At 47.8% G+C, this 22539-nt stretch overlaps 1 protein-coding gene and 1 long non-coding RNA gene across 20 annotated transcripts in view; one reads left to right on the top strand and one right to left on the bottom strand.

Annotated features, from left to right (window-relative positions):
• The window catches only part of CTNNA1 (catenin alpha 1), a 176981-nt gene extending 165746 nt beyond the window's left edge, over positions 1-11235 (bottom strand). For 11 of the 19 annotated variants that reach the window (XM_078003653.1, XM_078003637.1, XM_078003650.1 and 8 more), the window contains exon 1: positions 11141-11231. The gene's annotated coding sequence lies outside the window, so the exon portion shown is untranslated. 19 annotated transcript variants of the gene reach the window in all.
• A 273-nt stretch (positions 11236-11508) lies between these two features.
• LOC144329521 (uncharacterized) lies at positions 11509-14188 on the top strand. The gene is made up of 3 exons (XR_013394866.1): positions 11509-11870; positions 12257-12449; positions 14096-14188. It is a non-coding gene; the product is annotated as an uncharacterized LOC144329521 (long non-coding RNA).
• The last annotated feature ends 8351 nt before the right edge of the window (positions 14189-22539 follow it).

Below are 22539 nucleotides of genomic sequence, written 5' to 3'. Positions count from 1 at the left end.
CACCAGCATGTGGCCTTCTAGAACTTATTATATACCCAACTAGCCCAAGAGACATTTCCTCTTCTAACCAATTTGTGACCTGCTATTAAAACCCCCCTTTTAGCTTCATTCAACAGTCAGCCTACAGTCACACCACTTCAAGTACTCAGACAATAGATCAAGAATGTCTAAAGTGGAAAATACCCTAACGTACCACGGGTAATGATAAAGCACATTTCTGGAGAGGAATCTGGAAAAATTTTAAGAGCTATAAAAAAGTAGCATATCCTGGAAATAATCCAAATGTCCATCAACACATGAATGGATAGGCCAGACGCGGTGGCTCACACCTGTAATCCCAGCAGTTTTCAAGGCTAAGGCAAGTGAATCATTTGAGGTCAGGAGTTAGAGACCACTCTGGCCAATATGGTGAAACCCCGTTTCTACCAAAAATAAAGAAATTAGCCAGGTGGTAGTGGCGCACACCTATAATCCCAGCTACTCAGGAGGCTGAAGCAGGAGAATCGTTTGAACCTGGGAGGCAGAGGTTGCGGTGAGCCAGGATCGCACCACTGTACTCCAGCCTGGACAACAGAGAGAGACTCTGTCCCAAAAAAGAAAAAAGAATGGATAAACAAAATATGGCATACACATACAATAAATGGAACATTATTCAGTCTTTAAAAGGAAAGAAATTCGGCCAGGCACAGTGGATCATTCCTGTAATCCCAGCACTTTGGCAGGCCAAGGCGGGTGGATCACCTGAGGTCAGGAGTTCAAGATCAGCCTGACCAACATGCAGAAACCCCGTCTCTACTGAAAAAAAAACAAAATTAGCCAGGCATGGTGGCGTATGCCTGTATTCCAGCAACTCAGGAAGTTGAGGCAGGAGAATCACTTGAACCCGGAAGGTAGAGGTTGCGGTGAGCCAAGATCGCGCCATTGCACTCCAGCCTGGGCAACAGAAGTGAAACTCCATCTCAAAAATAAAAAGGAAAGAAATTCTGGGAGAGGATTCTGGATTCCAAAACAGCAGAGTAGGAAGCACCAAAATCAGTCTCCCCACCTAGACAATTACACTGGCATAATTCGTCAGATGTAATTCTGGGGATTGCTGAAGAAAGCTTGCAATTTCCAAGGAAAGACTGGGACAGTAAATTGGGTTAATTTCGGTCAACTTCAGCCCTTAGCTGAGCAGCAGCTACCCCATTCCCTAGCCCCCAGCGATGGGCAGACAACCTAGAATGCATTCCTGAAATAGCCTGCAAGCAGCTTTTGGGAACCAGGATGGGCAATAAGGACCCTGTCCTCCAAATATTAGGGATCCATATTCTAACTGCTGATTGCTGCTTCTAATCAGGGATAGGCACACACTGAGAAGGATAGCCATTATTGCACCCCCTCCATGACTGCAAGCCCTCCCCGTCTAGCTGAAGTAGACTTCCAGAGAATTTAATGGGCCAATGGCCTCCACCCCCCTACTTCCTTCATTTTCTCTTTTTCCTCTTTAGGAGCTAGACTTTAAAGACTAGGATATTCAAAAGCAATCATGAGGGTGAGGGGGAGATAAAGAAAAAAGTTACCATGGTGCATGCCCAGAGAAAGGTGCAGGCTCAAAAAAGACCTGAGAAGTCCTTAAGTTTGTATGTCGGGCTGACCCTCAGCATAAAAACTAACTGTAATAAATAAACAAAAAAACCCAGCAAACCCTTGGAATGAGAAGAATCCAATTTTCAGAGTTAGCACATCATTAGATTCAAATGTCCAGTTTTCAAAAAAAAATTAAAGTCACAAGGCATACAAATATACAGGAAAGTATGACCTATTAAAAAAAAATTAACCAATAAAAACTGTCCCAGTTGCTGGGCACGGTGGCTCATGCCTGTAATCCCAGCACTTTGGCAGGCCGAGGCTGGCTGATCACCTGAGTTCAGGAGTTCGAGACCAGCCTGACCAACATGGAGAAATCCCACCTCTACTAAAAATACAAAATTAGTCGGGCATAGTGGCGCATGCCTGTAATCTCAGCTACTCAGGAGGCTGAGGCAGGAGAATCACTTGAAGCCAGGAGGCAGTGCGGTGAGCCGAGATTGCGCCATTGCACTCCAGCCCGGGCAACAAGAGCAAAACTCCATCTCAAAAAAAAGAAAAAAAAAAACTGTCCCAGAGAAAGACCAGATGGAAGACCTACTAGACTAAGACATTAAAACAACTGTCTCATAGATGTCCAAAAAATGAAAGGAAGGTGTGGGGAAAAAAATCAAGAAAATAATGTATTTTAAAAATAAAAATACCAGCCAGGTGTGGTGGTTCACGCCTGTAATCCCAGCACTTTGGGAGGCTGAGGCAGGCAGATCACAAGGTCAAGAGATGAAGACTATCCTGGCCAACATGGTGAAATGCCAACTCTACTAAAAATACAAAAATTAGCTGGGCGTGGTGGTGCACACCTGTAGTCCCAGCTATTCGGGAGGCTGAGGCAGAAGAATCACTTGAACACAGGAGGCATAGGTTGCAGTGAGCCGAGATCGTGCCACTGCACTCCAGCCTGGCAACAGAGCAAGACTCCATCTCAAAAATAAACATAAAAATAAAAATATTGGCCAGGTGCAGTGGCTCATGCCTGTAATCCCAACACTTTGGGAGGCCAAGGCGGGCAGATCACTTGAGGCCAGGAGTCTGAGACCAGCCTGGCTAACATGGCCAAAGCCCATCTCTACTAAAAATACAAACATTAGTCAGGCAGGGTGGCACACACCTGCAGTCCCAGCTACTCAGAAGGCTGAGGCAGGACAATCACTTGAACTCAGGAGGTAGAGGATACAGTGAGCAGAAATCACACCACTGCACTCCAGCCTGAGTGACAGAGCGAGACTGTCTTAAAAAAAAAAAAAAAAAAAAAGGAAATATAATTAAAAAGATACCAAAAAGAAATTCTAGAGTTGAAAAGTACGATGACTAAAATTAAAAAGTCACTAGGGGATTCAAAAGCAGACTTGAGCTGGCAGAAGAATGAATCAATGAACTTGAAAATAGGGCAATTGAAATTATGGAGTCTGAGGAACAGGAAAAAAAAAAAAAAAAAAGACTGAACAGAGAGCCTAAGGAACTTGCGAGGCACCATTAGGTTCTGGAAATGAAGAGTGATAAGTACATTCACAATATTCACAAGAATTCTACTTCTAAGAAGTTATACTAAAGAAATAATCTTTTTTAAAAAAATAGCCAAGCATGGTATCTCATGCCTAAAGTCCCAACTATTCAGGAGGCTGAAGTGGAAGGATCGCTTGGGCCTGGGGAGGTCAACGCTAAAGTGAGCCATGATAGCACCACTGCACCCCAGCCTGGGTGACAGAGTGAGACTCTGTCTCAAAAAAGATAAAGAAATAATAATAATAATAATAATAATGATCAAGGATGGGTAAAAGATTTAGCTACAAACTAAAGCAGCCCTGGAAGCTTGCTAAACGTCCAACAGAGGACTGACTAAAGAAGTTACATAATGGAATAGGAGGGGATCATTAGCATGCCATGTTAGCATTATAAAATTAATCATATTTCATCAATTCTAAAGCACAAATTATTTCACTTTTTTTTTTTTTTTTTTTTTTTTTTTTTTTTTTTTGAGACGGAGTCTTGCTCTGTCACCCAGGCTGGAGTGCAGTGGCCGGATTTCAGCTCACTGCAAGCTCCGCCTCCCAGGTTCACGCCATTCTCCTGCCTCAGCCTCCGGAGTAGCTGGGACTACAGGCGCCCGCCACCTCGCCCGGCTAGTTTTTTGTATTTTTTAGTAGAGACGGGGTTTCACCGGGTTAGCCAGGATGGTCTCGATCTCCTGACCTTGTGATCCGCCCGTCTCGGCCTCCCAAAGTGCTGGGATTACAGGCTTGAGCCACCGCGCCCGGCCTATTTCACATTTTTAACATTTCACATCTAAAATCTGAATATATCTAACAATGGACAGCATTTCCTAGTTTATCTGGCAGCATTTCTTCCTAGTGATACATAAAAGTTAATCTTAATAAGGAAATGTTCCAGTTATGATTAAGTGGACAGTAGGTTACAAAAGAGCACATAATGGAAAAATCTGGTTTTTATAAGTTATATGTAGTCAATATACATGCCTATAAAAAATATTAAAGGATATACACAAAACATTAACAGTATTTCTCTAGGTCATAAAACATGAGTTTTATAAAAGAAAAATTTTAATAAGCTGGGTATAAAACCATGTTTCCACCCCTTATCAACCTGGCACAACCCTATACATACCATATCTATTATAACTAATTCAACATTTATTGACTAGTACCTGCTACCTGCTATAGGCAAAGAAATGAGTCAGGTATCACAGCAAAGAGAAAGATACTAAATAATAACCCACTTAATATGGATAAAAACATGTTCTGTCCAGCACTGCATAATTGAAAGAATAAATCAGCATTTTATCACATGAAAAATTAAAATATCCTTTTTTTCTCCTTGAGACGGAGTCTCACTCGTCGCCCAGGCTGGAGTGCAAATGGCGCGATCTTGGCTCGCTGCAAGTGCCACCTCCCAGGTTCAAGCAATTCTCCTGCAAACTGCAATTTTGCAGTTTTTGCAGGAAACTGACAATTCTTTTTTTTTTTTTTTTTTTAGAGGGAGTCTCACTCTGTTGCCAGGCTGGAGTGCAGTGGCACAATCTTGGCTCACTGCACCTCTGCCTCCCGGGTTTAACCGATTCTCCAGCCTCAGCCTCCCAAGTAGCTGGGACTACAGGTGTACACCACCACGCCTGGCCAATTTTTGTATTTTGAGTAGAGATGGGGTTTCACCATGTTTGGCCAGGTTGGTCTCAAACTCCTGACCTCAGGTGACCCACCAGCCTCAGTCTCCAAAAGCGCTGGGATTACAGGTGCGAACCACTGCACCCGGCCTAAAATATCCTTTATAAATCATCTTATTCGTGCCCGGACACGGTGGCTCACGCCTGTAATCCCAGCACTTTGGGAGGCCAAGATAGATGGATCACCTAAGGTCAGGAGTTTGAGACCAGCCTGACCAACATGGTGAAACCTTGTCTCTACTAAAAACAAAATCAGCGGGTGTGGTGGTACATGCCTGTAATCCCAGCTACTTGGGAAGCTGAGACAGGAGAATTGCTTTATCCCGGGAGGCGGAGGTTGCAGTGAGCCAAGATGGTGCCACTGCACTCCAGCCTGGGCAACAAAGCTGCACTCCAGCCTGGGCAACAAAGCTAGACTCCGTCTCAAAAAAAAAGAAAAAGAAGTCAGTAGTGGATAGCGTTTGTTAGAGAAGGATGGAGCATTCCAGTAAAATGGCAAACAAAAGGAACATAAATACAAATGCCTGGTTGATACCCAGGAGTGGTGGCAACAATTTACAGTATTAAATAAGTCTGAAAAATTAAATTAGGAGGCCAGGCGCAGTAGCTCACACCTGTAATCCCAGCACTCTGGGAGGCCGAGGTGGGCAGATCACGTGTGGTCAGGAGTTTAAGACGAGACCAGCCAACATGGCGAAACCTTGCCTCTACTAAAAACACAAATATTAGCCGGGCATTGTGGTGGGTACCTCTAATCCCATCTACTCAGGAGGCTGAGACAGGACAATCACCTGAACCCAGGAGACAGAGGTTACAGTGAGCTGAGATTGTGCCACTGCACTCCAGTCTGGGTGACAGAGCAAGACTTCATTTCAAAAAAATAAACAAAATTGGACAGGTGCAGGGGCTCACGCCTGTAATCCCAGCACTTTTTGGGAGGCCGAGACAGGCAGATCACGAGATCAGGAGATCGAGACCATTCTGCTTAACATGGTGAAACCACATCTCTAGTAAAAATACAAAAAAATTGGCCGGGCGTGGTGGCGGGCGCCTGTAGTCCCAGCTACTCAGGAGGCTGAGGCAGGAGAATAGCATGAACCCGGGAGGCGGAGCTTGCAGTGAGCCGAGATTGTGCCACTGCACTCCAGCCTGGGCAACAGAGCAAGACTTCATCTCAACAAAATAAATAAAATTGGCCAGGCGCAGTGGCTCACCCCTGTAATCCCAGCACTTTTTGGGAGGCCAAAACAGGCAGATCACAAGGTCAGAAGATTGAGACCATCCTGGCTAACATGGTGAAACCACATCTCCACTAAAAATACAAAAAAGTTAGGCCAGGCACGGTGGCTCACGCCTGTAATCCCAGCACTTTGGGAGGCCAAGGCGGGTGGATCACGAGGTCAGGAGATGGAGACCATCCTGGCTAACGTGGTGAAACCCTGTCTCTACTAAAAATATAAAAAGTTAGCCAGGTGTGGTGGTGGACGCCTGCAGTCCCAGCTACTCAGGAGGCTGAGGCAGGAGAATGGCATGAACCCAGGAGGCGTAGGTTGCAGTGAGCTGAGATCACGCCACTACACTCCAGCCTGGGTGACAGAGTGAGACTCCATCTCAAAAATAAATAAATAAATAAATAAATAAATAAAATTGAAATACAAAATTAGCCAGGTGTGGTGGCATACACCTGTAATCCCAGCCACTTGGGAGGCTAAGGCAGGAGAATCACCTGAACCCAGGAGACAGAGGTTGCAGTGAGCCGACATCAAGCCATTGCACTCTAGCCTGGGCAACAACAGCGAAACTCCATCTCAAAAAAAAAAAAAAAGAAATAGGAGAAAAAAGTAATATATTACATATAAGCTGAGGACTGCATGGAGAAGATTTCATCAGTGATTAGACCTGGGTGGAAAGGAAGAAGAATGGGCTGCAGTTGGTTCTCAATTTGCCCAAATTTGGTATTTGAGGCCCTCCACAATCTGACTGTTGCCTCACCTGTCATCATTCCATCCACAAGCTAGACTCCAAGCAGAAAAGACTTTTTCCTCCTTCACTCAACAAACATCTAACTTGCCTTCCATGCCAGGTATTAAGCACCAAGACAAGGACTAAGGCCATCATCAGTTCCTGCCTTCAAGGAGTTTACAAGGCTCCTTTCCTAGCAGTAAAGGCAAACAGGTACATCAATAATAACGTACAGCGTGATGTAATGCACCACCCAGTGCTAAGAAATTTGCTACCAGGAACGAAAGTGCTGAGTCTTAAGATATGACTAAAAGCTCATCATGAAAGGTTATGTTGAGAGAGTAGAAGGGAAACACTGATGAAACAACTTTACCCTAGGCCCCCAACATCCAGTCCATTTTTTTTTTCTGAGTCAGGGTCTCACTGTGTTGCCCAGGCTGGAGTGCAGGGGCATGATCATAGTTCACAGCAGCCTTGAATTGTTTTTAAATACTGTATGCCTCAGCGGCATTACATACATTCACCATCCATTTCCAGAACTTTTTTCATCTTCCCAAACTGAACTCTGTACCCGTAACAATAGCTCCCTATTCCCCTTCACCCGGCCCCTAGCAACCACCATTCTATTTTCTTTCTTTTTCCTTCCTTCCTCCCTCCCTTCCTCCCTTTTTTTCCTTTCTTTGAGACAGGGTCTCACTCTGTCACCCAGGCTGCATGTGACATGATCAGAGCTCACTGCAACCTCCCAAGCTCAAGTAATGAATCCTCCCACCTCAGCCTCCTGAGTAGCTGGGACTACAGAGCATGTCACCATGTCTGGTTGATTTTCTTTTTTTTTTTTTTTAGAGGTGGGGTCTCATTAAGTTGCTCAGGCTGTTCTTGAACTCCTAGCTTCAAGTGATCCTCCCAACTCAGCCTCCCCACAAAAAACACACACACACACACACACACACAGGATTACAGGCATGAGCCACCCTGTCCAGCCCCAATCCATATTTAAGTCCTGTCTCATTTCTCCAAAATACAGCTCCCTTCATCCCTACCACCTTGAATTCCATCATCTTCCTAGCTCAACTCTCTGCTTCCACATGCACACAGACAAGCCTTCTCCAAGCACGAGCAGGAGTCTTAAAAAAGAAATCAGAACATGAAACTCCCTACAATGGCTTCTTACACCTCTAGAATAAAACCCCAACATGGCCTTTGCCTTCTCTGGCAATCTCACATGAGGTATTCTCCCCACCCAAAAAGTACCCAAGCTGCACAAGTCTTCTCTCAAGTCTCTAAACACATGGAGCCTTTCCTGTCTCAGGACCTTTACAAATGCAGAGCGCCCTGTACCTTCTCTCCATATCCTCATCAGCATACACCACCACCCCCAACAATCAGGGCTGTCTGTCATGCCCCACAGTGAGTTACTTTCTCAAAGAAACGCACCCGCCGGGTGCGGTGGCTCACACCTGTAATTCCAGCACTATGGGAGGCTCAGGCAGGTGGATCACCTGAGGTCAGGAGTTAGAGACCAGCCTGACCAATATGATGAAACCCCATCTCTGCTAAAAAAAAAATCAGGCTGGGCATGGTGGCTCAAGCCTGTAATCTCAGCACTTTGGGAGGCTGAGGTGGGTGGATCACGAGGTCAGGAGTTTGAGACCAGCCTGGCCAACATGGTGAAACCCTATCTCTACTAAAAATACAAAAAAAGTAGGCGGGCATGTTGGCGCGCACCTGTAATCCCAGTTCCCTGAGGTTGAGGCAGGAGAGTCCCTTGAACCCAGGAGGCGGAGGTTGCAGTGAGCCGAGATTATGCCACTGCACTCCAGCCTGGAGGACAGAGCGAGACTGTCTCGAAATAAACAAATAAATAAACTGGGCGTGGTAGCTGGCACCTGTAATCCCAGCTACTACGGAGGCTGAGACAGGAGAACCGCTTGAATCCCCAGGAGTTGGAGTTTGCAGTGAACTGGGATCACCTCACGTTGAACCCCAACCTGGGCAACAGAGAGAGACTCCATCAAAAAAAAAAAAAAAAAAAGGGAAATCCCAAAACCCAGGCAGGGCAGTTACCCTGGATCTCCACATCTGGTTCATGTCTCCAGAAGAGACAGGAATCCCACTTTGGACACCTTGAGTTTGAGAAGCCTGGGACACCCAAAGAGCTTCCCAATGCACAGGTGACCATGTGGGTCAGGAGACACATCTGCACTCAAAATAAAGGCTTGGACTTTTAGCACATAAGGCTGCTTACAGAAGAGACTGCACAGAGCAGTGATTCTCATCTTGGAGGAGGAGGGTACCTCTCATCTCTAAGTCACTATATGAAATGAGGTATCACTGATGGGAGTGAAGGTGATGCCACATCAGTGGTGTGGAGGACAAAGATACTTTGGGTATGAGAGGAAAGAGTGAGGGCGAGGAAAAGAAAGAAACTGAGATGAGCCAAAAGGAAAAGAAAGCCAAGAGAGTGATATCACAATTCCCCAAACACCTATGCCCTTTTACCCTTCTCATGACTTTGTCCCTTCACTTAAAAAAAACTTGACTCACGTTTCATCCTGATCAAATGCCACCACCTCCTGGAAGCCTTTCTGGACTTATCAAAATAAAACTTATTAGCCCCATCTCCGTGCCTCCACAAGTTTCTTTCGCTGTTAGTATTAGGTAAGATTCGACTCAGACAATAGTTTCATTAGTACTGTTATGGCACTTACTGCAGTCCGCTCTGTACTACATCTGGGGTGTGTATCTCCCCTATTACACTGTGAGCTCTTAAGTGGATTAAAAAATTATTCTTTAACTGAATAAAAATCCAGATGGGGCCAGGCACCCTGGCTTAGGCCTGTAATCACAACACTTTGGGAGGCCGAGGCAGGAGGACCACTTGAGCCCAGGAGTTCCAGACCAGCTCGGGCAAGACGGGAGGACCCCATCTCTACCAAAAATACAAAAATCAGACGGGTGTGGTGGCACGTGCCTGTAGTCCCAGATACTTGGGAAGCTGAGGTGGGGGGATCACTTGAGCCCAGGAGATAGAGGCTGCGGTGAGCTGTGATCGCGCTCCAGCCGGGGCGACCCTGTCTTTAAAAAAAATGTTTGTTCAGAAGTCCAGATGGGTAAATAATTAGGCAGAAACTATGGATAATTCCTACACTCATTCTTTTTCCTACACTCATTTTTCCTACACTCATTCCTACACTCATTTTTTTTCATTCTTCCTGTAAAACAAAATAACACATCCTAATTCGATTTGCAAATTCCGTTCCTTAAACACCCACCTGTCCAGTATTTTAAAGTCACTGCTAACTAAACACAAATATCCGCTCCACAAAATGCCTATCCTGTCCCAACAATGATGTAAGCATTTCCTTCATCATAAATATAGAATACCCCGAATTTACTCGTAGACTTAACATATCTCGCTCTTTTCGAAATAATTGTAAACTCTGCACAAAACACACACACCAAAAACATATGACCAAGATGCAGGAGGACGTAAAAGGGAGTCAACCCTGGAATTGTGCCAACCGCCGCCCGCATTACTGAGAAGCCACTGCTGCCAAGCAAAGGTCAGGCATTCATTCAGGCAACATTTTTTCCAACAAGTGCTTCACACTCGCACGCACACACACGCTCCTTTAAAAGTCAACAACAATTAAAAAAAAAATCTCTAATGCCACTCTTGAAAACTAGGGCTGAAAGCGAAGTGCGTCCAACCGACAAGAAGTCCAGGAAAGCTGAGTAATCCCCGAGTCCAGGTGGACGGTCACGCCAAAAGTCCACACGGGTGTGGCGCGCCTAACGCGAGGCTCTATGGGAGAAGCCCGGGTTCCAGCCTCCGGGTTCGCCGCGCCCGCGTCCCCGTCGCCCCACCGGGAAGTCTCGGCGGCCGGGAAGGGGGAGGGGGCAGGGACGCCTCGGAGCCGGACGACAATCAATTCCCCGGAAAGCGGCTCCCAGACGCGCCGCCCCAGGGAAGGAAGGCGGCTAAGGGGCCCGGCGGGGGCTGCCGCGCGCGCCGAGGCCGCGGCAACAAAGTTTAGAAACCGCGAGAAAACTTTTCCAAGAGGAAAAGCAGAGGCGGCGCGGGGCCTGTAGTGTCTCCCCAGCCGCGGCGGCCCCCTGACTTCCCGAGCGCTGGGAAGCGCCGGCCGTACCCGCCCGGGCCCCAGACTCGGGCCCCGCGGGGGAAGGGGCCGCCGGCCCTACGCGGGTCCCACGCCCGCCCGGAGTCCAATTCCTGGCGACGTCGCCAAAGAGACCGCGCCCCGCCAGCGTGCCGCTCGCAGGGTCCAGCTTGGGACGGCCCGGCCCAAGGACCCTCTCGGCCCGGCCCGAGAGACCGCGCCCGCGAGGAGGGAGGTATGAAGTTACCTGCGGCGAGCGGGGTGAGCGCTAAATTCCGGAGGCCCGAAAATGACGGCCGCTGCTTTGTCTCCCTCCAGTCCGGCTAGGAGGAGGAAATGAGCAGCCCCGCGCCCCCGCCCCCGGCCCGCCCCCCGCCCGCGGCCCCCGCCCCGGCCCCGGCCCCGCCCGCCCTTCCTGGCACCTCCCTCCGGCTCGCTCTTCCCGGCGCCTCCCGCCGCCGCCCCGCCCGCTCTTCCCGGCCGTTCCGGCCTCTGCTTTTGGGGAAAAGGAAGGCCCCCACCGCGAAGATAGTCTGGCAACGCCGGGCTGGGACCCCCGAGGGACCTCTTCCTCCCCACCGCCCACCTCAGAATTCCTTCCTCCCCGGCCCCTAGTGGGAGTTTAGGCCCGGAGTGACCCCCCCCCCCACGAGAGGGAGGAGGAGCGGTGACTCCTGGAACAGCCCGCGGGCGGGGAGGGCTGCTGGAGGGCAGGTGAGTCAAGGCTCCGCGCACAGGTGAGGCTCGGGGCGCGGCCTCGCGCGGGCCCCCAGCCCGGTGGAATCCCAGAGACGCGACGTGGGGTCCTGGGCACCCTCCCCTCAAGAGTGTCACAGGTGTCCCGGAGTCACAGGCTCCTGGAAGAGTGATCTCGGCCCACTACCTGGCTTTAAGAAGGAGAAGCAGAGGCTGAGGAAAGGCCCCACAGCTTCGGGACAGAGTGGAACTAGAATCTGACTCTCAGGACCTTTCATAATGTAAGGTGGAAGCGCCCCCAGAATTCACCTAACCCGTCCCCTCACTCCACAGATGCGGACACCCGAAGCCCTCTTGATCAAGAACTTTTTTTTTTTTTTTTTTGAGACGGAGTCTCGCCCTGTTGCCCAGGCTGGAGTGCAGTGGCGCGATCTCGGCTCACTGCAAGCTCCGCCCCCTGGGTTCACGCCATTCTCCTGCCTCAGCCTCCTGAGTAGCTGGGACTACAGGCGCCCGCCACCGCGCCCGGCTAATTTTTTGTATTTTTAGTAGAGACGGGGTTTCACTGTGGTATCGATCTCCTGACCTTGTGATCCGCCCGCCTCGGCCTCCCAAAGTGCTGGGATTACAGGCTTGAGCCACCGCGCCCGGCGTTTTTTTTTTAAAGACGGAGTCTCCCTGTGTGGCCCAGGCTGGAGTGCATTGTCGGGATCACGGCTCACTGCAGCCTCAAATCCCTGGACAACCGACCCTCCCACCTCAGCCTCCGGAGTAGCTGGAACTACAGACACAGAGCCTCACTATGTTGCCAGGCTGGTCTCAAACTCATGGGCTCAAGAGATCCTCCTCAGCCTCCCAAAGTGCTGGGATTACAGGTGTGAGCCACCTTGCCGGGAGGACATTTACCACAGCAGCTGTCCCTTTTTGGGCTTGTTCCTGCCCCGCCCCCAGCTCGTCCTCCCTCCCAGCTCGTCCTCTTCCTCCAACAAATTTGAGGGACCTGACTTCTATCTCTATTCCTCTGGTCATTTAGGGAATTTTACTCTCACACTTTCTTATCTTCATGGTAAATACTACAAAAACAAAACAATTACAAAGCAAACAACACATACAAAAAAAATACTACACGCTCACTATCAGCCTGGTATAGAAAACCCTAATGATGTTTCCCCTGCTCGCGGGATGATGAACAAGATGGATTTCAGTATTGGCCTATAAACCTGAAATAATGCAAGACAACAATGTCCACTGCTGGCCTTGTGCTGAACAGAGAGCAGGGTGCTAGGGAGACCTGCCCTCACTGTGTTTACCCTCTACTCCTCACATCGCCCTCTCCCCCAAGGGAATGTAAACTTCTGGAAGGCAGGAGCTGTATCTCTTACAGCACCCAGCACATCGCCCATCCCCTAGGGAGTGCCCAGTGAACATCTGTGGGTGAATGTGCCCACTGTAATTCAAAGTACTGTGGGCCTGTGCTAGTTAAGAGATGCTGACAGGCCGGGCGCGGTGGCTCAAGCCTGTAATCCCAGCACTTTGGGAGGCCGAGATGGGCGGATCACGAGGTCAGGAGATCGAGACCATCCTGGCTAACACGGTGAAACCCCGTCTCTACTAAGAAATACAAAAAATAGCCGGGCGAGGTGGCAGCGCCTGTAGTCCCAGCTACTCGGGAGGCTGAGGCCGGAGAATGGCGTGAACCCGGGAGGCGGAGCTTGTAGTGAGCTGAGATCCGGCCACTGCACTCCAGCCTGGGCTACAGAGCGAGACTCCGTCTCAAAAAAAAAAAAAAAAAAAGAGATGCTGACAAAGGGCAGTAGGACCATGAAGTGGGGAGAGAACAACCTTTAAGAAAAAGAGGATGGGCACAGTGGCTCACGCAAGTAATCCCAGCACTTTGGGAGGCCAAGGTGGGTGGATCACGTGAGCTCAGGAGCCCAGCCTGGGCAACATGACAACCCCGTCTCTACAAAACAATACAAAACATAGCTGGATGTAGTGGCACCACCTCTAGTCCCAGCTACTTAGGAGGCTGAGGTGGGAGGATCGCTTGGGCCTGGGAGTCCAAGGCTGCAGTGAACCATGATTGCACCACTACACTCCAGCCTGGGCAACACAGTGAGACTCTGTCTCAAAAAGAAGAAGAAAAAGGCAAACCCTGACAAGGTCATTCTTGTCCAACTACACCTGTCCTGTTTCTGGCTGCAGGGTCTTTGTTCCTGTAGTCCCCTCTGCCTAGAGTGGCTTTGGCGTCCCTCTACTTCAGCTGGCTAACTCAGAACATAATTGATATACTTTGGATATTTTTCCCATCCAAATCTCACATTGAAATGTAATCCCCAGTGTTGGAGGTGGGGCTGGTGGGAGGTTTTTTGGGTCATAGAGGAGGATCCTTCATGGCATGGTGCTGTCCTCCCAGTACTAAGGGAATTCTCATGAAATGTAGTTGTTTTAAAGTGTAGCACCGGCCAGGCACGGTGGCTCACACCTGTAATCCCAACACTTTGAGAAGCCAAGGCGGGCGGATAGCTTGAGCCCAGAAGTTTGAGACCAGCCTGGGCAACATGGTGAGAACCCATCTCTACAAAAAAATACAAAAAAATTAGCCAGGCAGGCTGGGCACCATGGCTCACGCCTATAATCCCAGCACTTTGGGAGGCCAAGACGGGCAGATCACCTGAGGTCAGGAGTTCAAGACCACTCTGGGCAACATGGTGAAACCCCATCTCTACTAAAACTACAAAATTAGCAGGGTATGGTGGTGTACACATGTAATCCCAGCTACTCGGGAGGCTGAGGCAGGAGAATCATTTGAACCTGGGAGGCAGAGGTGGAGCCGAGATCATGCCATTGCACTCCAACCTGGGCAACAAAAGCAAAACTCTGTCTCAAAAAAAAAAAAAAAAGCCAGGCATGGTGGTGTGTGCCTGTAGTCCCAGCTACTTGGGGGGCTCAGGTGGGAAGACCACCTGAGCCTGGGGAGGTTGAGGCTGCAGTGAGCCTTGATTGTGCCACTACACTCCAGCCTGGGCAACAGAGTGAGACCGTGTCTCAAAAACAAAAAGGTGTGGCACCTCAGCCCCCTCCTGCTCCTGCTTTCAGCATGTAATGTGCCTGCTCCAGCTTCACCTTCCACCATGAGTAAAAGCTCCCTGAGTCCTCTCCAGAAAGCAGAGCAGATGCCCAGGCCTTGCTTATACATCCTGCAGAACCATGAGCCAATTAAACATTTTTTCTTTTTTCTTTTCTTTTCTTTTTTTTTTTTTTTGGTGTGTGTGTGTGTGTGTGTGAGAGAGAGAGAGAGAGAGAGAGAGAGAGAGAGAGAGACGGAGTTTCGCTTTTGTCACCCAGGCTGGAGTGCAGTGGTGCGATCTTGGCTCACCGCAACCTCTACCTCCTGGATTCAAACGATTCTCCTGCCTCAGCCTCCTGAGTAGCTGGGATTACAGGTGCACACCACCATGCCCAGCTAATTTTTGTATTTTCGGTAGAGACAGAGTTTTACCACGTTGGCCAGGCTGGTCTCGAACTCCTAACCTCAGGTGATCCGCCTGCCTCGGCCTCCCAAAGTGCTGGGATACAGGCATAAGCCACGGCACCCAGCCTGTTTTTTCTTTATAAATTACACAGTCTCAGGTATTTCTTTTTAGCAATGCAAGAACAGCCTAACACAATAGTAATCAGTCAATAAATATTTGGATGAAGTAACAAGAGACAGAGTTAAAGGATTATGCTCCATAACTTTGTATATTCATCACTTCACTCGGGACAAGATTCTTAATTTTTAAAGCCCCTTGTTCAAAAATTATTAACCATTTTAAGACAGCAACAGCAGAGTATTAAACCAAGCATGGGATCTTCCTTTATTTTTTTATTTTATTTTATTTATTTATTTATTTATTTATTTATTTATTTTTTTGATACGGAGTCTTGCTCTGTCACCAGGATGGAGTGCAGTGGCGCAATCTTGGCTCACTACAACCTCTGCCTCCTGGGTTCAAGCGATTCTCCTGCCTCAGCTGACTACAGGCGTGCGCCACCATGCCCAGCTAATTTTTGTATTTTTAGTAGAGATGGGGTTTCAGCATGTTGGCCAGGATGGTCTCAATCTCTTGACCTCATGATCTGCCCGCCTCAGCCTCCCAAAGTGCTGGGATTATAGGTGTGAGCCACCGTGACCGGCCAGCATGGGATCTCTCTAAGCATGGGACCCTGAAGATGAATTTGCAGGGTTGGTTTTGGGAAAAGAAGGGTAAGGTGACAGAAAGAATATGAGAGATTTGCAGTGTGCCTAAAGAGAGTCAGTTTCCTACTCCTGAGAAATCGTGAAAAGCTTACCAGGGAAGCCTGGAGCATTCTCTATATCCCAGGCACTTGCTGTGTGCTGAGGAAGTGAATAAAAACTGAAACTGACTTGATCCCTGTTTTCACACCACTTATAAAGTGTAATAATGAAGACGGGTATTAAAACAAGCAAGCTGACCAGGCCCAGCACTCTGGGAGGCTGAGGCAGAGGATCCTTTGCGCTCAGGAGTTGGAGACCAACCTGCACGACATGGCAAAACCCTGTCTCTACATAGGATACAGAAATTAGCTGGGTGTGGTGACACACACCTGTAGTCCCAGCTATGTGGAGAGGGCTGAGGTGGGAGGATCACTTGAACCAGGGAGGTGGAGGTTGCTGTGAGCTGAGATTGCACCACTGCACTCCAGCCTGAGCAACAGATTGAGACCCTGTGTCAAAACAACACACACACACACACACACACACACACACAGACATGCAAACCAGGAAACAAGAAAGGCAAGTGTGAAGATAGGAGAGAGATACATGTAGGTTTGGGGGTAAGTTAACTATTCTGGGATTCGGAGACCTGAGAAGTGACCTTTATGTGGTGACCCACCTCCAGTCTGGCTTTAGCATTTGCCTTTCTACCAAAACTGCTTTTATCAAGGTCCCTGATGGCCTCCACGTTGCAAAATCCAATGGTCAGTCTCCTTCCTCAGTTGACTTGTACAATCAGCAGCATTTGGTCGCTCTCCTCCTTGAAACACTTTCCTCACTGGGCCTCCAGGGCACAAGGCTTTCCTGATTTTCCTCCAGCCTTCCTGGCTAAGCTTCTTAGTCTCCATTGATGATGCCTTCTAATTCCTCCTAACCTCTAAATGTTAGAGCAGGGATTCTCCAAGTGTAGTCTGGATATCCCTGATAACTTTTCAGGGAGTAATGTGGTAAAAACTATTTTCACAATAATTCTAAAATATCATTTGCTTTTTTATGCTCATTCTCTCCTGGGTGTACAGTAGAGTATTCCACAGGCTACATAATGTATGATGTGGCATCACATGGAATGTGAAAGCACATATGACAATCCAGCTATCTTTTATTAAGTCACATAGAGATTTGTAAAAATGCAAAACAACAACAGTTCTCACTGAATTTTTTTTTTGTTTTAGAAAACATGGTTATTTTTACTTTTTAAAAATGTTATTTAGGCTGGGCGCGGTGGCTCACGCCTGTAATCCCAGCACTTTGGGAGGCCGAGGCAGGCGGATCACGAGGTCAGGAGATTGAGACCATCCTGGCTAACATGGTGAAACACCGTCTCTACTAAAAAATACAAAAAATAAAAAATTAGCCGGGCGTGGTGGCGGGCTCCTGTAGTCCCAGCTACTCTGGAGGCTGAGGCAGGAGAATGGCGTGAACCCGGGAGGCGGAGCTTGCAGTGAGCCGAGATCGCACCACTGCACTCCAGCCTGGGCGACAAAGCGACCGTCTCAAAAAAAAAAAAAAAAAAAAAATTATTAATAACATATAATGGATTCGCTATTGTTATTTTTTAATGAAGTAATGAATATTTTGAAATTGTTTACTTTAATTTATAATGCGGGGTCTTGCTCTGTTGCCCAGGCTGGAGTGCAGTGGTGCTATCATAGCTCAGTGCAGCCTTGATCTCCTGGGTGCAAATAGTCCTTCCACCTCAGCCTCCCCAGTAGCTGGGACTACAGATACACACCACCACACATAGCTAATTTTTAAATTTTTCTTTTGTAGAAACAGGAGTCTCACCCTGTTTACCAAGCTGGTTTTGAACTCCAAGCCTCAAGTGATCCTGCTGCCTCAGCCCCCCAAAGTGTTGAGATTACAGGTGTGAGCCACCCTGCCAGGCCTGTAGTAAATATTGATAGATAAAACTTTCATAAGCAAGAGTTCTTTGAGATCTTCAAATTTTTTAGAATGTAAAGGAGTCTTGAGATCAAAAAAGTTAAAAACTTTGGCTGGGTGCGGTGGCTCACGCCTGTAATCCCTAGCACTTTGGGAGGCAGAGGTGTGCAGATCACCAGAGGTCAGGAGTTCGAGACCAGACATGGTGAAACAAAGTTAGCTGGGCATAGTGGTGCACACCTGTAGTCCCAGCTACTTGGGAGGCTGAGGCGGGAAAATCGCTTGAACCTGGTAGGCAGAGGTTGCAGTGAGCCAAGATCACGCCATTGCACCCCAGCCTGGGCGACAAGAGCAAAACTCTGTCTCAAAAAAAAAAAAAAAAAAATTAGCTGGGTGTGAATGCACATGCCTATAATCCCAGCTACTCCAGAGGCTGAGGTAGGAGAATCACTTGAACCCTGGAGGCAGAGGTTGCAGTGCACTCCAGCCTGAAGTTAAAAACTTCTATTAAAGTGTCCCAGGACTCTGTCCTTGGACTTCTTTTTCTACTAATAGCTGCCATTATCCCATTGATGCCAGTCTTTTGACTTGAAATATGCTGACGACTTCTGGTATATATCCCTAACCTGAACCTTTCCCCTGAATTTGCAACTCACTTATCCAGCTTCCTACTTGATGTTTCCACTTAGATAGCCAATAGGCATCTAGGCATCTCAAACTTTATTTTCTTTTTGAGCCAGGGTCTCACTCCATCACCTAGGTTAGAATACAGTGGTTCGATCATAGCTCAATGAAGCCTTGATCTCCCAGACTCAAATGATCCTCAGCCTCCCAAGTAGCTGGGACTACAGGTATGTGCCACCACACACAGCATTTTTTTCTTCTTCTTCTTAGTGGAGCTATGTTCCCCAGGCAGGTCTCAAACTCCTGAGTTCAAGTGATCCTCCTGCCTTGGCATTCCAAAGGATTACAGGAATTACATGGCATAAGCCACCATGCCCAGCCATCGAACTTTATATGTCTATATGTCCAAAACTGATTTCCTAATACCTCTGTCCAAAGCTGCTTATCCCATAAGTTTTCATAATTTCCTTAGATGGCAACTCCATCCTCTCATTTTGGCCATGGCTGAGGCCAGAAACCTTGGCATTATCCTTGGCTATTTTCTTTCTCGCACACATTTCAAATCTGATTCCTTAGACCCTGTACTTCTGCCTTCAAAACAGATTCAGAACCTACTTTTTTTTTTCTTTTTTGAGACAGAGTCTTACTCTGTCGCCCAGACTGGAGTGCAGTGGCGCGATCTCGGCTCACTGCAACCTCCGCCTCCCAGGTTCAAGCAATTCTCCCGCCTCAACCTCCCGAGTAGCTGGGATTACAGGTGACCACCACCACACCCAGCAATTTTTGTATTTTTTTTTAGTAGAGACGGGGTTTCGCTGTGTTGGCCAGGCTGGTCTCGAACTCCTAACCTCAAGCGATCCACCCACCTCGGCAAGTGCTGGGATTACAGGCATGAGCCAACGCACCAGGCCCAGAAGCCACTAACTTTTTACTGTCACCATTGTTACCATCCTGAATCAAGCCACCATCATCTCTTAGCCTCAGTTTTGCCAGGGGAGCCCCCAACTTGTCTCCCTACTTCTGCACTTGCCTCCCTCAGTCTAGTTTCAGTTCAGCAGCCTGAGTGATCTTGTTAGAAAGTAAGTCCAAGTGGCCAGGCATGGTGGCTCTTGCGTGTAATCCCAGCACTTTGGAAGGCTGAGGCGGGCGGATCAGGAGATCGAGACCATCCATCCTGGCTAACATGGTGAAACCCCGTCTCTACTAAAACACAAAAAATTAGCCAGGCGTGGTAACAGGCACCTGTAGTCCCAGCTACTTGGGAGGCTAAGGCAGGAGAATGGCATGAACCAGGGAGGCGGAGCTTGCAGTGAGCCAAGATCGCGCCACTGCACTCCAGCCTGAGCGACAGAGCAAGACTCCGTCTAAAAAAAAAAAAAAAGTCCAAGCATGTCACTCCTGTTCCACCCAAACCCTCCAGTGGCTCCCATCTCCCTCAAAGTACAGAGTGAGGTCCTTATAAGGGCCTCACCTGCCCCCATACTCTTCTCTGACACAGTGTCCTCTTTGCTATTCCTGGAACACATCAAGTAGGGGCTCTTGCCTTAGGGTGTTTGCTTCCTGCCTGCAATGCTCTCCTCCAAATAGCTGCCTGACTCGCTCCCTCACCTCTGCCAGGCACCTTCTCAGTGAGGCTTCCGCTTGGCCACCTTATTCAAAATTGCAACCCCTTTCTCAACATCCCACCCCCCTCTTCCTTGTTCAGTTTTCTCCTTAGCTTATATCACCTTCTGATATATAAAATCATGTTTTAAAAATACATATTTTAATACATATTTAAAATTTAAAATAATGTCATATATGGTATATAATTTATGTGTAATTTATTGCTTTTCTTCTGTCTTATTCCTATTAGAATTTCAGCCACACAAGGGCTAGAGTTTTTGTCTATTTTGTTCAGTGCTGTATCCCTGGTGCCTAGAATAGCGCTTGGCACAATGTTAACAAGGTAGATGGGGAGGGAAGGAAATAACTTGATTTTAGACCAAGGGAACAAGGAAGGTTGAAGGCCCTGAGTCCCATCTAGGAAAAACTTTCTGTGATTTGGGAGCTGCTGAGGTGGATAGAGGCCAGACTTGGGAGGGCTTGGTGAGAGTTTAGACTTGACTGTTAGGGGAATGGAGAGCCACAAAGGATTCTAAACAAAGAGATGACAGGATCATATTTTGTTTTTTAAAAAAAATCACTTTGGAAGAAAAAGATAGTGAAGCAATGCATATAATATTGCATTTACGTTTGAATAGCATATACACATTCATCTTAATGCTCTTTTCTCATAGCAGCAGAGCCATTGAAAATGCACCACTCTATTCAGAACCCCCCCCCCTAGAAATACTGAGTACATGTGGATACAAAGGAGAAAACCAAAGACACCAGAGCCTACTTGAGAGTGGAGGGTGGGAGAAGTGTAAGGATCGAAAAACTACCTATGCTGTACTATGCTTATTACCTGGGTGACAAAATAATCTTTACACCAAACCCCCATGACATGCAATTAATTTATCCATGCAACAAACCTGCACATGTACCCCTGAACCAAAAATAAAAGTTGGAAAGTAAAGGAAAAAAAAAAAAAAACCCCTCTAGTGCTTCCCATCTCAGTCTGAATAAAATCTATATGATCTCGTCCAGTCATCTCAGACCCATCTTTGGCTTTTTCTCTCTGTCTTTCCATTGAAGCCCACATTGGGGTCTAGACATTCCTGTAAGGCATCAAGCACTCTCGGACCTCAGGGCCTTTACATTTCCTGTTCTCTCTGCTTGGAATGGTCTTCTCTCTGATAACCCTTTATCACTCCATCACTTCACCCAGATCTCTACCCAAATGTCATGTTGTCCAACAGGCTTTCCCCTGTCCACTCTGTAAAACAGCACCAGCAGCCAGGCGCAGAGGCTCATGCTTATAATCCCAGCACTACGGAAGGCCAAAGTGGGAGAATCACTTGAGCTCAAGAGTTTGAGACCAGCCTGAGCAACATAGCAAGAAATTGTCTCTACGAAAAATTTAAGAATTAGCTAAGTGTGATGGCATACACTTGTAGTCCCAGCTACACGGGAGGCTGAGGCAGGAGGATCACTTGAGCACAGAAGGTCAAGGCTGCAGTGAGCTATGATTGCACTACTGCACTCCAGCCTGGGCGACAGAGTGAGAGCCTGTCTCAAAATTTAAAGAAATAAATTAGCACCAGACCCGTTTCCCTTTCCTCCTCCCCATTTTATTCCCTTACCCTAATGTACTTCAGAGCACTTACAACCACCTAACACAGGGGTCCCCAAACCCTAGGCAACAGACTGGTACAGGTCTGTGGCCTGCTAGGAACCAGGCTGCCCAGCAGGAGGTGAGCAGCAAGTGAGGGAGCATTAAGGCCTGAGCTCCACCTCCTGCCAGATCACGGCGGCATTAGATGTTCATAGAAGCATGAACCCTATTGTGAATTGCACATGCAAGGGATCTAGGTTGTGCACTCCTTATGAGAATCTAATGCCTGTAATGCCTGATGATCTGAGATGGAACAGTTTCATCCCAAAACCATTCCCCCTACCCCACAAAACCAGTCCCGGTGCCAAAAAGGTTGGAAACTGCTGACCTAACACATTGTATGGTTATTTATTGTCTGTCTGCCCTCAATAAAATGTAAGATTCATTAAAGCAGATATTTTCTCTTCCGCTCACTGGTTTTGTTTTGTTTTTTGATATGGAGTCTTACTCTGTTACCCAGGCTGGAATGCAGTGGTGCAATCTCAGCTCACTGCAACCACCGCCGCCCGGGTTCAAGCGATTCTCTTGCCTCAACCTCCCGAGTAACTGGGATTACAGGCATGCAACACCACACCTGGCTAATTTTTGCTATTTTTCATAGACATGGGGTTTCACTGTATTGGCCAGGCTGGTCTCAAACTCCTGACCTGAAGTGATCTGCCCACCTCGGCCTCCCAAAGTGCTGGGATTACAGATGTGAGCCACCATGCCCGGCCTCTACTCACTGTTACAACTCTAGCACCTAAAGCAGTGCCTGGCAGTTAACAGGAACTCAGTTGAATTAATGAGTAGTTAAGTCTGTGAGGATACACAGCAAATGTTACAGTAGTTACACGGAGGGAGGGGAGTAGAGTAGAGGAGGCTTTAGATCAGATTAGATGGTTTAGACTACATAGTGTAGTAT

This window comes from Macaca mulatta, chromosome 6 (genome assembly GCF_049350105.2).
Source record: "Macaca mulatta isolate MMU2019108-1 chromosome 6, T2T-MMU8v2.0, whole genome shotgun sequence".
Classification (NCBI taxonomy): Eukaryota; Metazoa; Chordata; class Mammalia; order Primates; family Cercopithecidae; genus Macaca; species Macaca mulatta.
Note: the sequence above shows the minus strand (reverse complement) of the source record. Positions and strands in the feature narration are given on the sequence as shown.